Here is a 14474-nt window from a genome sequence, read left to right as displayed (position 1 = left end):
GGAAAAATGAAAAATGGAGATAATTGTGGAAATAAAGCGGTTTTTTAATGTTAACATTTGTAAATAAAAGATGGCCCTTTGAGTTGGATATAAAATGGGGATTTTGTAGTAATCTCATTTACAGTTGAATAACCTCTGCCTAAATAGAAGCCTTATTGAGACTGTTGTTTTTAAATTTCATTTTTTTGGAGTCATCACTTTTCTTCTTAAATTAAAACCTCTTAAAATAATAGCCATAGAATGATAGGTGATTAAAGAAGCCATAAGAAAATGTGCTCACAGAATAAAAATGAAACACCTTTGATAATGTGGTATTAGTAAAGGATGGATGAGAAACTCTTCAATCAGTATCAAGTTTTCTCTTATTTGAATCATAGGGTTGGCTTTCAGTTGATGAAAGGGTGGTACAACACTAAAATAAACACAAGTATCAGAAGATTCATTCTTCACTGACCACCAGCCAATTATCCCTTTAGAAAATGGTGTTTACCTCATCGTCATATATACATCTTTGAAATAATGGGAGGATATTATGATTCATGTCTGTGATAGGATTTTAGTCTCCTGGTTTTAAGATTGCCCATTAGTGCAGATAGTGTTAGATATCATACTCACAAGACACCTGAGTTCATTGACACTCACTGTGTCATCTTGCCCTTTACTCCGGCATTATCCAAAGTTCTACCAAAGCATCATAAAGCAGAATGGAATTCCTAAAGACCTAGACATACCATGCAAAACCTGATTACTCTTTTTGAAAGCTGATCCAGACTGGTGGAAACTTTTTAAATTTTTGTATTTAAAATTAATTTTAATAAAAAAAATACTAGGAACACTTGTTTTGGCTATTTTGAACCAAATCATTTCTTTTGGGAACATTAATGGCTCCAAGGTAGAAGGAGAAAAATGAGGCACTTGCTTGTGTGATTATGGAAGAAACATTATGTTTTGAGAAAGAGAACCCAGAGGTAATTACTTCCCTTGAAGAGAAAAGAGAGTATGCCACTTTGTCCACAAGCCAATTAAATATCTTAGCAAAAACAAATTGCCTTAGAAATGCCACTTTATGTGGAATGTATAAGCTCGGGTTTTAGAGACAAAGCTTATCTCAACTTTTTCTGCTTCCCTACCCTCTACCCTTATTAGTTCCTCACCTGTAAGCAAGAAAATACTCCTTAGAATATTAGGTTGACTTTAGCACAGGTTATGGAAAATCCAGTGAGCCAATAATAGAGTGTAATATTGTGTATGTTAAGACTCCCAGGACACAGAGTGGTGCAACCTGGGAGTCAAATCCAGCAGCATGCCTGACCTTGGCTGAGTCATCTAGTCATGCTTTGTTAGTTTCTTCATCCATAAAGTGGTGATGGTGATACTATCTACCTTGCTGGCATTCTGCAAATATTACTAAAATGGTAGTTGGTTAGCACTTTGGAGTAACACGCTATTAAAAAATGCCTTTATTGCCATCTCTTCAGGGCACAGAACTCTTCTCACAGTCAGGAGCTATTGTACCTGTACAACATGTCCCTGAAGCTTGGAAAGGACAAGAATGTGGAATCTTGGAGGAGAGCTCAAGTTCAATTATTTAACGATGACAAGGCAATGCATGGATTTGTAGGTGGAGAAATATCACTTTGGCATCAGGCAATAGCCATCCACTTACAAAAATAAATAAAACTAAGTTATATCCCCATTATACCCAAAGAAAAAAAATGGAAAACTAGTCCATAAAAGAGCAAATTGAGGGGGATGATTAATTATCCATTCCATCCTTCAACATGCCCTAATCATGAGTGCCTAGGTTATTTTTATATGATCTGCTTATGGTCAACTCATGTTCATGACCATAAGATTCTCAAGAATTTTCATTAGAAACCACCACTGAGATCAATAGGCTTACAGTTTGAATGAGAAATAGGAGAATAAGCTAAAAATTACTGTTATTTCAGTTTTAGTTTCTCTCCAAGATGCTGATGTGCTGTTACCTAGCAGAAGGCATTGTGGGCATGGAAAGATCATCATCAATCTGTCTGAAATTGTGCATAAATGAAAATAATAACTTTCTTGGCATCCCCTGGTTGAAGACCCCTTTTCACAGAATGTCTGCTCATAAAATAAAATCTTTCTTTTTAAGAATGTGCATGAAGACAGGAACAATAGGCCAACATATTTTAAAGTGCATTAAGATGTCAAGAAATGATCCAAGGTAGTCACAAAATCCAACCCCCAGGTGCCATTAACAAATGCGCTTTCCATTTGGAATGCCTCTAATTGTCCATAATCCAGGCATATTAATCCTGTGAAAGGATAGAGTCATCTGTCTATGGTAGTTGTAATTAGAGCAATAACCTTAGTTCTATCATTATCAAGTCTCAAAGACAGTGATGCCTAATCATATAATTTTTTGTCTATATATGGATCCTCAGTAAATGGTATGCCTTAGTTTATTGCTGTCCTTGTTTGGATATTAACTGCCAGAGCAGTTCTTATCATTTGAGGGGCTTCAGAGAGTCTGCGGGGTCAGTTTAAGGTTTGAATGTAGACCAAGCTGCCCAAGCCATTTTTTCCCCTCTCCCTTTAGAGGCATTTAAACACACACACACACACACACACACACACACACACACACACACACACACATATCTATCTCCTTTAGATTCCTCTACAGCATACTCTCTAGTTTTGGAAATTCGATTTGAAGTTCAAAAATGCTCCCTTTAAGGAAAATCTTACAGTGTTTTTTGGTTTTTTGTTTTGTTTTGTTTTGTTTACATGGCCAGGCCAGGGATAAAGAGGCAGTGGTTCAGTGGTTCACTGGTTCAATCTATGTCATGCCTCTTATCCCCATCTTTTCCATCTTAACTTGTACATACATACATAAATGAGTCAATAAAATGAGAAAAAATGTACACATTTCCTACTGCATTCCCCAAATGAGCAACTCAGGCCATTATCAGCTCTGCAATCACCTAGCAAGTTTGCTCTCTGCTGAAAAGAGTGGAAAGAAGTCTCTGAAATTGCTCAGCTGTCTGGGTAAGCTCGAGAGAGGCACAAGATGGGAGTTTCGATCTGTATACTCTGATATCTCTCTCTCCGTGTGTGTTGAGATTACTCACTGGTTTAGAAAACTGTCAGTGCATACAAGTAACTCTTAAGGACTGTTAACTAATGACTCAGTTTGCCTGTGTATGTTTCCCCAATGGCAAAATTGTTGGCACCTGCTTGGCTTTTTAAGTAAACCCAGAAAATGGATGTTAAAGTCTTCTGGTGATTCAGCAGTGGGTGGAAATGTTACTGCTGTGCTAGAAGGATTTGTTTCTATAGGCAGAGAGCTTTTACGCATTTTTTTCTGGGTTATTTAATAACAATATATGTGAGTTCGCAGAGGTCATTTACTTATGCTTTTCTTTTTTTTTTTAATTTTTTTTTCAACGTTTTTTATTTATTTTTGGGACAGAGAGAGACAGAGCATGAACGGGGGAGGGGCAGAGAGAGAGGGAGACACAGAATCGGAAACAGGCTCCAGGCTCCGAGCCATCAGCCCAGAGCCTGACGCGGGGCTCGAACTCACGGACCGTGAGATCGTGACCTGGCTGAAATCGGACGCTTAACCGACTGCGCCACCCAGGCGCCCCTACTTATGCTTTTCTATAGCTGAAACACCCTGCCATGTTATATAAACCCTAAAACCATCTTGCACGTTACTCTTTTATACTTTTGCATCTTACACACTGAATTAGGAAACTCTTCATACTTACCATGTTTTGACAGTTCACCTTCACAAAAGATTTAACTGCACACTTAAAAAATAAATAAATGAATAAAAATTGTCCCCTTTCCACTTTTCTCACTTTTCTCACTTTTCTCCCAGAAGTCTGAATCCATCCTCTCTCCCCATGGTAAAATTACATTTGTTACCAACAAGTCCAGCTGGCAGGGCATCTTATCTGATTTAGTCCACAGATATAATTCTGCATTTGAATAGCTGAGGTAAACAGAGTCTACATAAGGTACTGTCATTGCCACTGCAGGCAGTCATTAAATCAAAGATAATTTGTGGTTCTTATCACCAAAACAAGATGTATGAAAGTTTTGGAACTATGCAATCAAAAGGAACTAAAAACACTCATAAGTCTGAATGTTATCATCCTAAAAACTTTGTGGATCAAGCTGGTGTTGTCTGCTTTCCCAGGCATACTGCACTACATAATTATTATGTACAAAAAATAAAATAAAATGTTTCACAAGACTTGTAGGCAGAAATTAATGTGAGAAAGTCTTAAAATATACAAGTTTCATAAAACAGTCTATCCACCCACAGGACCATGGGTCCTATGGGTATAATTCTCATAATGAAATAAGCTCATGTAAGGTACCTGTGTGTTTTCTTAGGTGCTTAACAAAACAAACTAAGTTGGCACACTGCTCATTGTATAATAATTTAAAAATCAAAGAAAGAATTTAAAAGGAAAGTCATGATCTTATAAGGGAAATAGTCCTAAATTGGGAGTCAGAAGAATAATTTTTTTCTATACATTCATTTCACACATTCTGAATAATTACCCCTTGGACCTCATCGTCCTTAGCTGTGTTGTGAACAGACTGGACTATATTATCACCCATGTGCCTTTTCGTCCTAACAGTCTTAAAAATACTTTAGAGCCATACATTGTAGAAGAGAGTTTTTGCATTGAAATATAAAAGTAGTTCTACATTTTAGAGCAAGGCATAGAAAAATAGTATGGTGGAAGGAGGGCTAAAGAAATACAAAAAGAGAAAGAGTTTTTCAACAATGGTTTTTAAAGATAAAGTTAATTGAAGCTGGCTTGTGGAACAATCCAAAAACAATAAAGAAAATTCTATTTACCATCACATCAGAAAGAATAAAATATTTAGGAAGATATTTAACAAAAGAAACCAAAGGCTTTAATACTGAAAACCATAAAATGTCATTGAAAGAAATTTAAAAGATCTAAGAAAATAGAAAGACATCCTGTGCTAAGGGATTGGAAAACTTAATACGATTAGAATGGCAGTATTTCCCGAGGTGTTCTACAGATGTAACACAATCTCTATCCAAATGCCAACTGTTGTCCTTGTGGAAATGAGTGGGATAATCCTAAAATTTGGATTTTTGTGGAAATGAAGGGATACTTTTGGGGGGCATTATTCAGCCTGCCACACCTGGAAATTCCACTCCTAGGTATATATACAAAGGAATGAAAAAATATGACATTCATTCAAAATTTTACACGCAAATTCATGGTAGCCCAAGAGTGGAGACAGCCAAGATACCCCTTACTGCAGAATGTAGAAGCAAATTGTCATGTAGCCATATAATAGAATAATGTTTGTCTGTAGAAAGGAATGGGATACTGAAACATGCTACAACATGGACGAACCCGGAAGACAATATGCTACGATAAAGAAGCCATACACAAAAGGATCTATGTCATGGGATTGCACTTATATGAATCTATAGAGGCAAATCTATAGAGACAGAAAGTGGACAAAGAGCTTTCCAGGAGCTGAAGGTAGAGGAATAATTGCTAACGGATATGGGCTTCTTTAGCGGGTGCTGAAAGTACTCGGTGTGATAATTGTACAACTTTGTGAATATCTAAAACAACTGAATTGCATCTTAAAAGGGAGAATTTTTATGGTATGTGAATTATATTTCCATAAGGCTGTTATTGGAAAAGTAGGATTTTGGTTTTAAATACCAGGTAACTATTTTTGTGCCTATGGTTCACTCTGGGCAAAATATATAACCTAAAGATCATGGTCATATGCAGACCAGTTCACTTTAATGAGTTTTGCAGTTATAGTGCTCAATAAATGTGTTATTATTTTTGTATTAACTGTTAATTATAAAATAAGCCATAAATCTGAGTTTCACCTAAAAAGCCACACAAACCGGTCTTGTGACTAGAAACCAATCACCCCAGCTTTCTGAGAGTCTCATGTCACACAGTAGGTGATAAGCATTCTTTTTTTCCCCTCTCCTTTCTTTGAGATCTTAAATACTGCTATGGGCTGAATGTTTGTATGCCTGAAGAATTCATATGCTGAAGCCTGAATCTCCAATATGATGGCACTCAGAGGTGGAGCATTGGGGAAAAAACTAGGTCATGACAGTGGAACCCTCATGAATGGGGGTAGTACCCCTACAAGAAGGCAGAGGAGAGGAATAAGGTCTTTCCACCATATGAGAATACAGCTAGAAGTCTGTCTGCAAACCAGGAAGAGGCTTCTCACCGGGAACCAAATTGACCAATACTTGCATCATGAACTTCCCAGCTCCCAGAACTGCGTTTTAGCTACTCAGTTTAATTTGTTATACTAGCCCAAGCTCAGACAAATGTCTTATCCATAAATGAAGAGGGATGGACAAGACTGAACTGTAAAGGCCTTTCTGTCTCTTGGATTGTCTAAACCATAAGTTTTTTTTTTTTTAATTCAGTATTGAAACAGTTCTTGGTTCAGGATTTACCCTGTCATTGTTTGACAGTGTTATCTGGGGAAAAATTCGCCCAAGTAATATTTGCTATAAACAGGAAATTAGAATATTTCTGAGGATGGAAGTTTTCCTGGCAGGATTTGATTCAGTAGTGTTTTGTTAGTTAAAAAAACATTGAGGCATCGAGGAGGATACACAACCTAAAACAGATTGCCATGAGCCATGTAAATAGGGTCTAGAGTTCTTTTTTTGTGTGTGGGGGGGCTTTGAATTTTATTTTATTTTTTTATTATTTTTAAAACATTATTTTTTAATTATTTTATTTGTTTCTTTTTTTAATTAGTTGGCATATAGCATAACAATGATTTTAGGAGTAGATTCTAGTGATTGATCCCCTATGTATAACACCTAGTGCTCAGCCCAACAAGTGTCTTCCTTATTGCTCCTTACCCATTTAGCCCATCTCCCCTCCCACAACTCCCCCATAAACCCTCTGTTTGTTCTCTATATTTAAGTCTCTTATATTTTGTCCCCCTCCCGGTTTTTATATTATTTTTGATTCCCTTCCCTTATGTTCATCTGTTTAGTATCTTAAATTCTTCATATGAATAAAGTCATATATTTGTCTTTCTCTGACTAATTTCCCTTAGCATAATACCCTCTAGTTCCATTCATGTAGTTGCAAATGGCAAGATTTCATTCTTTTTGATTGCCAAGTAATACTCCATTGTATATATACATACCATATCTTCTTTTATCCATTCATCTGTCAATGGATATTTGGGCTCTTTCCATACTTTGGATATTGTCGATACTGCTTCTATAAATACTGGGGTGCATGTGCCCCTTTGAAACGACATACCTGTATCCCTTGGATAAATACTTAGTAGTGCAATTGCTGGGTTGTAAGGTAGTTCTATTTTTAGTTTTTCGAGGAACCTCCATACTGTCTTCCAGAGTGGCTGCACCAGTTTGCATTCCCACCAGCAGTGCAGAAGAGATCCTCTTTCTCCACATCCTTGCCACCATCTGTTGTTGCCTGAGTTGTTAATGTTAACCATTCTGACAGGTGTGAGGTGGTATCTTGTGGTTTTGATTTGTATTTCCCTGATGATGGGTGATGTTGAGCATTTTTTCATGTGTCGGTTGGCCGTCTGGATGTCCTCTTTGGAGAAGTGTCTATGTCTTTTGCCCATTTCTTCACTGGATTATTTGTTTTCTTGAGTGTTGAGTTTGATAAGTTCTTTATAGATTTTGGATACTAACCCTTTATCAGATGTGTCATTTGCAAATATCTTCTCCCATTCTGTTGGTTTCCTTTTAGTTTTGCTGATTGTTTCCTTCACTGTGCAGAAGGTTTTTATTTTGATGAGGCCCCAATAGTTTCTTTTTTGCTTTTTCTTTCCCTTGCCTCCAAGACGTGTTGAGTAAGAAGTTGCTGCAGCCAAGGTCAAAGAGGTTTTTGCCTGCTTTCTCCTCGAGGATTTTTATGGCTTCCTGTCTTCCATTTAGGTCTTTCATCCATTTTGAGTTTATTTTTGTGTATGGTGTAAGAAAGTGGTCCAGGTTCATTTTTCTGCATGTCGCTGTCCAGTTTTCCCAGCACCACTTGCTGAAGAGACTGTCTTTATTCCATTGGATATTCTTTCCTGCTTTGTCAAAGGTTAGTTGGCCAGACATTTGTGGGTCCATTTCTGGGTTCTCTATTCTGTTCCTTTGATCTGAGTGTCTGTTTTTGTTCCAGTACAACACTGTCTTGATGATTACAGCTTTGTAACACAGCTTGAAGTCCGGGATTGTGATGCCTCCAGGTTTGGTTTTCTTTTCAAGATTGCTTTGGCTATTCAGGGTCTTTTCTGGTTACATACAAATTTTAGAATTGTTTGTTCTAGCTCTGTGAAGAATTCTGGTGTTATTTTGATAGGGATTGCATTGAATAGGTAGATTCCTTTCGGTAGTATTGACATTTTAACAATATTTGTTCTTCCAATCCAGGAGCATGGAATTTTTCCCTTTTTTTTTGTCTTCTTCAATTTCTTTCATAAGCTCTCTATAGTTTTCAGTGTATAGATTTTTCACCTCTTTGGTTAAGTTTATCGTAGGTATTTTACAGTTTTTGGTGCAGTTGTAAATGGGATCAATTTCTTGATTTCTCTTTCTGTTGCTTCATTATTGGTGTATAGCAATGCAACTGATTTCTGTGCATTGATTTTATGTTCTGCGACTTTGGTGAATTCATGGATCAGTTCCAGCAGTTTTTTGGTGGGATCTTTTGGGTTTTCCATATAGAATATCACGTCATCTGAAAAGAGTGAAAGTTTGACTTCCTCTTAGCTGATTTAGATGCCTTTTATTCCTTTGTGTTGTCTGACTGCTGAGCTAAGACTTCCAATACTGTGTTGAATAACAGTGGTGAGAATGGACATCCCTGTTGTGTTCCTGACCTTAAGAGGAAAGCTCTCCATTTTTTCCCCATTGAAGATGATATTAGCATTGGGTCTTTAATATATGGCTTTTATGATCTGGAGGTATGATCCTTCTGTCCCTACTTTCTTGAGGGTTTTTAGCAAGAAAGGATGCTGTATTTTGTCAAATGCTTTCTTTACATGTATTGAGAGGATCATATGGTTCTCGTCCTTTCTTTTATTGATGTGATGTAGCACATTGATTGTTTTTCAGATATTGAACCAGAATTAAAAGAATAATTCTTTTAATGTATTATTGGATCTGGTTGGCTAGTATCTTTTTGAGTATATTTGCATCCATGTTCATCAGGGAAATTGGTCTATAGTTCTCCTTTTTAGTGGGGTCTTTGTCTGGTTTTGGAATCAAGGTAATGCTGGCTTCACAGAATGAGTTTGGAAGTTTTCCTTCCATTTCTATTTTTTGGAACAGCTTCAAAAAAATAGGCATTGACTCTTCTTTAAATGTTTGATAGAATTCCCCTGGAAGGCTTTCCAGCCCTGGACTCTTATTTGTTGGGAGATTATTGATTACTAATTTGATTTCTTTGCTGGTTATGGGTCTGTTCAACTTTTCTGTTTCTTCTTGTTTCAGTTTCGGTAGTTTATATGTTTCTAGGAATTTGTCCATTTCTTCCAGATTGCCCATTTATTGGCATATAATTTCTCATAATATTCTCTTATTATTATTTGTATTTCTGCTGTATTGGTTGTGATCTCTCCTATTTAATCCTTGATTTTATTTATTTGGGTCCTTTCCTTTTTCTTTTTGATCAAACTGGCTAGTGGTTTATCAATGTTGTTAATTCTTTCAAAGAAGCAGCTCCTGGTGTCATTGATTTGTTCTACTGTTTTTTTGTTTGTTTGTTTGTTTCAATAGCATTGATTCCTGCTCTAATCTTCATTATTTCCTGTCTTATGCTGGTTTTGGGTTTTATTTCCTGTTCTTTTTCCAGCTCTTTAAGGTTAGGTTGTGTATCTGAGACCTTTCTTCCTTCTTTAGGAAGGCCTGGATTGTTACATATTTCCCAGAGGTTGGGCTGTGGTGTTATCATTTTCATTGGCTTCCATGTACTTTTTAATTTCGTCTTTACCTTCTTGGTTAGCCCATTCATTCTTTAGTAGGATGTTCTCTAGTCTCCAAGTATTTGTTACCTTCCCAAATTTTTTCTTATGGTTGATTTCTAGTTTTGTAGTGTTGTTGTCTGACAATATAAACAGTATGATCTAGATCTTTTTGTACTTGTTGAGGGCTGACTTATGTCCCAGTATGTGATCTATTCTGGAGAACATTCCATGTGCACTTGAGAAGAATGTGTCTTCTGCTGCTTAGGGTGAAATGTTCTGTATATATCTGTTAAGTCCATCTGGTCCAGTGTGTCATTAAAAGTCATTGTTTCCTTGTTGATTTTCTGTTTAGATGATCTGTCCATTGCTGTAAGTGGGGTGTTGAAGTCCCCTACTATTATGGTATTATTATCAATGAGTTTATTTATGTTTGTGATTCATTGATTTATATATTTGGGTTGCTCCATGTATGGAGCACAAATGTTTACAATTGTTAGATCTTCTTGGTGGATAGACCCCTTAACTATGATATAATGCCCTTCTTCATCTCTTGTCTTATTTTAAAATCTTACAGTCTTATTTTAAAATCTAGATTGTCTGATATAAGTATGACCATTCTGACTTTCTTTTGGAAACCATTAGCATGATAGATGGTTCTCTATCCCCTTACTTTCAATCTGAAGGTTTCTTTAGGTCTAAAATGTGTCTCTTGTAGACAGCATATAGATGGATCTTGTTTTCTTATCCATTCTGTTACCCTATTTCTTCTGACTGGAGCATTTAGTCCATTGACATTTAGAGTGAGTACTGAAAGATGTGAATTTATTGCCATTATGATGCTTGTAGAGTTGGAGTTTCTGGTGGTGTTCTCTGGTCCTTTCTAGTCTTTATTGCTTTTCGTCTTTTTGTTTGTTTGTTTGTTTGTTTGTTTGTTTTTTCAGCTTTTCTCCCCTAAGTGAATCCCCCTTAAAATTTCTTGCAGGACTGGTTTAGTGGTCATGGACTCCTTAATTTTGTTTGTCTGGGAAACTTTTTTATCTCTCCTTCTATTTTGAATAACAGCCTTTCTAGATAAAGAATCCTTGGCTGCAAAAAAACCCAACCAACCAACCAACCAACCAACCAACCAAACAAACAAACAAACAAACTTGGCTGCATATTTTCCAGTTCAGCACATTGAATATATCCTGCCGCTCCTTCCTGGCCTGCCAAGTTTCTGTGGATAGGTCTGCTGAAAACCTGATCTGTCTTCCTTTGTAGGTTAAGGACTTTTTTCCCTTGCTGCTTTCATGATTCTTTCCTTGCCTGAGTATTTTGTGAATTTGACTGTGATAAGCCTTGTTGATGGTTTGTTTGTTTGTTTGTTTGTTTTTTAATCTAATGGGAGTTCTCTGTGCTTCCTGGATTTTAGTGTCTGTATCTTTCCCCAGGTTAAGAAAGTTTCCCATAATGATTTGTTCACATAACACTTCTACCCCTTTTTCTCTTTCTTCACCTTCTGGGACCCCTATGATTCTCATGTTATTCTTTTTTAACGAGTCACTACGTTTTTTAATTCTTAAATTGTGCTCTTTTGCCTTAGTCTCCCTCTTTTTTTCTGCTTAATATTCTCCATAAGTTTGTCCTCTATATCACTGATTCACTGCTCTGCACAATCCATCTTTGCTTCCCTGGCATCCATTTGAGATTGCAGATCAGTTATAGCATTTTTTATTTCATCCTGACTAGATTTTACTTCTTTTATCTCCACAGAGAGGGATTCTAATCTATTTTCAACACCAGCTAATATTCTTATTATCTTGATTATAAATTCTGGTTCAGACATCTTGCTTGTATCTGTGTTGATTAAGTCCCTGGCTCTCGTTTCTTCTCTCTCTTTTGGGGTGAATTCCTTCATTTTGTCATTTTGAAGAAAGAAAAGGAATTAATAAAGTAGAAAAAATAAAAATTAAAAAATTAAAAACCATACAAATAAATAAAAAAAGGTGCTAGCTCCTAGGTGTGTTTTGTTTTGGTTGTTGAAAGAAGCTTGATGGGATAGAGACAAAAGAGAAAGAAAAGACAAGAAAAAAATAGGAAAATGTTGAAAAATTTGAAAAAAAATGAATACAATAAAACAGAAAAAATGAAATGATGAAAGTAAAATAGAATTCAAAAAAATTACAAAATGAAAAATATAGTAGAAAAAAATTAAATAAAAATCGTTTTTATATAAAAATGGAAAATAAAAGTAATGTTTTTCTTTTTTGTATTCAATAAAGAAAAGAAAAACGAAAAAAAAATGAATAGATGGACCAGTGAGCAGAATGAGCTACAATTGAAATTACATCCAGTTTCCCCTAGAAGTCAAACTATGAAGCACTTTATAATCCATAAACTAAGCAGGTGGAGAGACTTGTGTTCTTCAGCGAGGTTGGCCCAGTTGGGCGGGGCTTTAGTGTAATGGCTCAATTCTCCACTAGATGGAGCTGCTTAGCTTACTGGGGTGGATTGTTGTGGTGCATGTAGATGTGTATGCACACGCACGGGAGGGTTGAAAATGGCATTACCCAGCTCCCCAGTCTCTAGTTTCAGAACTCTGTGCTCTCCCTGACTGGCAATCAACCACCTCTCCTTTTGTCTCTGGCTTCCATCCATTCCCTGCTTCTACACTGTCCCTGACCAAGCCATCAGGCTGTCAGCTGGCACCTCTCTCCTGAGTTTTAGCTCAGGTGGGGCTGTGTTTCCCAAGCCCTCACTTCTGAGGGACTGAAGCCTTGACCTGCTCAGACCTTCTAGGGGAGGGTCTTGCCAGGCAATGACCAAGTGCTGGACCACCCCCAGCAACATTTGTGTGACCATGCTGCTGCCAATACCCAGAGACTGTGGCTGGATGCCACACTGCCCCAGAAAAAGTTCCTGCAATTGTGTAGTAGCAGCATTTCAGGGATTATGGTAAATGGTAGTACACATCTGGCTCCACACTTCACTCCAACGTCCTTGTTCCAACACCTTGTTCCAATGTGACTGATATCCAGGGCCCGCTGGGACCCTTGCCTGTGGGGAGGCCACAAAGCCTCTACCAAATGTCCTCCCAGCAGGGGAACTGCCTCTTCCCATGTGGCCCAAGGACCCCTTAGATCTCACACTGTGCTCCTGGGGATTTGCCCTTCCTGCCAGAGCACCACAATGTATTGAGCTGTAGTTTCAGACTCTTTACTCCCCCATTTATAGAGTCTTAATGGAATTTAAACCCTCTCCTTTCTCCCTTTTTTGTTCAGTCCCTTGTGGTTGTTTCCACTTTTCCTCTTTTCTCTCCAGGTGCTTTGGGGAGGAGCGAGGGGGTGCTTTTCCCATACTCTCCCCACTTCTCTGTCCTCTCTCCGCAAGCAAAAACAGCTCCCTGCCCTCCATGGCTTCTCTCTTCCCACTTGCATACCTGCCAAGTACTGTGGTTCAAGTTGTGCAGATTGTTGTATTAATCCTCAAATCAGTTTTCTAGGTGTGCTAAATGGTTTGGTGTTGATCTAGCTGCATTTCAGGGAGGAGAGATAGAAAAAAAACTCCCATGCTATTCTACCATCTTGGTCCCCTAGGGTTCTCTTCTAATGGTTTATTCTTTCCTTAATTTGTTCAGTTTTAATAGATATTGTTTGAGTATTTCCTATGGACCAGGCACTGGGTTAGATGTTGAACAACAAATAATGAACAAATCAGACAGTGTGCCTCATGAACCTGCTAGTTGTCACCATTAGGTTTGACCAGTCCAAAATCTAATACAGTCAGAGCACAACTTTTATTCATATTCTTCCAAATACTACTTGCTTAAGAATAGATTTGTCTTATAACATTTCTGTTATCTCCTTAGGTATAAGACTGTCCTATGGTCATTTTACATTGCAAACATTTTAGTTCAGGAGTTAGGGTCATCAGTGGAAATTAGTAATCAAATTTCCAAATGCTAAGTAATAGGCCAAACTCCCCTCTCTCAGCTGGAGCTTTTGCTTAGAAGAGCCTAGTGGGAAACTGGGAGTACAGTTGCTTCTGATATCATTTCAAATAGAATCGTTTTCTTAATTTAATTTTTTTATTGTTCATTGCTAGTGCATAGAAATACAGTTGGTCTTCTATATTGATTTTGTATCCTGCAATGTTGCTGAATTCATTTATTAGTTCTAATAGGTTTCTTAGTTAATTTATTGACTTTTTTTATAGATAAGATCTCATAATCTATACATATAATTTTACTTATTTCTAATTTAGGTGACTTTTATTTCTTTTTTCTTGCCTAATTTCTCTGGCTAGAACCTCTAGTGCAAAGCTGAATGGAAGATTAAGAGTAAATATCCTTATCTTGATCTTAAGGGAAAACATTCCATTCTCCAGTTTTAAGTATGGTGTTAGCTGTTGATTTTTTTTATAGAGGCCCTTTATAAGGATAAGGAAGTTATTTTCTCTTCTTAGTTTGTTAAGTGAGTTTTATCATGAAAGTGTTGGATTTT

Source organism: Acinonyx jubatus, chromosome F2 (genome assembly GCF_027475565.1).
Source record: "Acinonyx jubatus isolate Ajub_Pintada_27869175 chromosome F2, VMU_Ajub_asm_v1.0, whole genome shotgun sequence".
In the NCBI taxonomy this organism is placed as follows: Eukaryota; Metazoa; Chordata; class Mammalia; order Carnivora; family Felidae; genus Acinonyx; species Acinonyx jubatus.
The sequence above is the reverse complement of the archived record's forward strand: the minus strand, read 5'-3'. Positions refer to the sequence as shown.